Below are 2,529 nucleotides of genomic sequence, written 5' to 3'. Positions count from 1 at the left end.
TGAGTCTGGGTTTATTTTTAAGTTTTTTCCCTTCAAAAAGCCAAATTTTATGTATGTATGTATGTATTATTATTATTATTATTTTTCACCCAGTTGCCCCATCCCGCCACCCCGACCACTCAAGTAAATTTCAAAAAATTACACACAATCAGAAATTTCTTTCTTGATCCCTCTAAAGCAGACTGAAAGAGGTCTAGTATGCTGAAGCGTAGAAGGGGATGGTTGTGGAATCTGAGGTTAGAGAAGCAGGCAGAAGCCAACTGCTCCAGGAGTAGGTGTTTTATCCTGAGTAATTGGAAGCCATCATAGGATTTTTAAGCCAGAATATGATACCAGATTTCCATGGGCCTCCCACTGGGAATATTATTATTAATAGTATTTGCTGAATGAGGAAATTAGATAGTTGGCTGAACAAAGCATGCTTCTGAAGGTCAGTCCTCTCCTTCAGCTTACTCAGCCTTCATTTCTCTGAGTAAATGGGAATTGCTGAATGCCAAGCAGCTCAGACTGCATTTTGAGGTGACACATTAGGAGGCACATTGGCAAGTGGGTAGAGCCTGAGGACCATGACCAGGACGGAGAGGAAACGGAAAGTCTCAGCCTGGGAAGAGGAGTTAAGGGAATTGAGAGTATTATACCAGGAGAGGGGAACACCTGGGCAAGAGAGATGGCCTCTCTCAGTAGGACTGTTCTGAGGCAGGGTGGGCAGAGGTGTTTTGAGTGTCCCCAGGGGCAGAGCTGGGGCCAGTGGAAAGAAGGTGTAGTGGACCAGATTGCAGGTCACCATAAGAAATCTTTCGTGTTTTCTTTTTTTTTTTCCCCTAGATTTTATTTTTAAGTCATCTCTACACCCAACATGGGACTCGAACTCACAACCCTAAGATCAAGACTGGTCTCCACAGACTGAGCCAGCCAGACACCCCTAAGCTAGTGTTTTCTGAATTATGGTTCACAACCATGATACATCAATGGCTATGAAATCAGTTTTATGGGTATGGAGAGCAGTAGGACTTTTCACAGATACCTAGTTACTCATCCTCCTGGGCCCTTGGCAGAGTTGCCTTCCCTACTCCCTCTGCAGTTAGGCATAGCCATGTGACTTGCTTTATGAAATATTAGCAGAAATGTTTTGTTTTGTTTTGTTAAGATTTTATTTATCTGACAGAGACACAGCGAGAGAGGGAACACAAGCAGGGGGAGAGGGAGAGGGAGAAGCAGGCTTCCCGCGGAGCAGGGAGCCCGACGAGGGGCTCGATCCCAGGACCCTGGGATCACGACCTCAGCCGAAGGCAGACATTTAACGACTGAGCCACGCAGGCGCCCCAGAAATGGTGTTTTTCTTCCACATTTCTGGATGGAAGCTTTGAATGTGAGCATCAGATTTGCCGTGTCATTCCCACCATGGGAACATTGGTTGAGATGGAAGCTGCATTGGCTTGGGTACCCGGGTGACTGTGTTGAGCAGAGCCCCCATGGACTTGCATGACACATGTGGTGAGAGTGAAAAATAGCTGTGGTTGTGTGAAGCCACTGAGAATTTGTGTTGTGACTGAAGTAGACCTTAGTCTATCCCGACTGAAGCAGCGGGCATAGACCAGCTCTGCATTTTTAATGAAAGAGAAGAGAAAAAATAGCAGATGCACCCCAATGTGTAGTGACAGCAGATCAGTGGTTGCCTGGGTGGGCTAGGGGGAGGATAAGATTGGGGAGTGAAGATAAAAAGAATAAATCGATAAAATATGGGAAGGGCTTGGATGGATCCATGATGATAATGTGCTATACACTGAGGAGTGTGATGAACTCAATCATCTGAGGGAATGAACGGAAGACTGAACAGACCATTGGTCAGGAAAGGTGCCAGTGGTGTGCGTTACCTAGGGAGTTGAGTAGGATGGCCTCCCGGGACTCCTTTCCCCTGATCCAGAGAGCTGACTGGTCAGGAGGGGGAGTGTGACCAAGAAGTGGGCAGGTAATTTGTGACTCCTACAATATCAATGTCCTCTTCTCTCCCCTACCCCCTTTTCGTTTGTCCTAACAGACCAGAGTCACTCAGCTCCTTTCTGTTCTGTTCCTTTCAAGCCCTGATGCCTTTAGTGGTTGCCCTTCCCAGATTGGGGTACTTTATTTCCAGAGTAGTTCTTCAGACTTGAACCTGGACTGTTACTTTATTTATTGAAGACGGCAAGGAGAGGTCCCAAAGTTGAGGCAGTTCCAAGCCGTACTCTCTGTATTCCCATGATGGTCCCCATGGCCCAGTCCTACTTGGATCTTCCCCAGAGCTCCCCTGGGAAAGACCTTGGTTCCCCCTGGTGTCTTGAGCTGCTTCTCCTTTTCCTTCAGTTTGATATCACCTGCTTTCGATCTTCTAAGAATTTTACTTTTTTTTCTGGTTTGCCAATAAATAGCTCCTGTTTTTCTTTTAAAAACATTTTTTTCTGTTATTTTATTTTTTCTGTTACTGTAATGGAGAAGGTAATTGTGTGCTTTACCTGCCATCTGGAACCTGAGGCCTCTGAATTGGGTCTTAAA

This window comes from Callorhinus ursinus, unplaced genomic scaffold (genome assembly GCF_003265705.2).
Source record: "Callorhinus ursinus isolate GAN/ISIS: 27379988/994484 unplaced genomic scaffold, GSC_fseal_2.0 scaffold18, whole genome shotgun sequence".
Classification (NCBI taxonomy): Eukaryota; Metazoa; Chordata; class Mammalia; order Carnivora; family Otariidae; genus Callorhinus; species Callorhinus ursinus.
The sequence above is the reverse complement of the archived record's forward strand: the minus strand, read 5'-3'. Positions refer to the sequence as shown.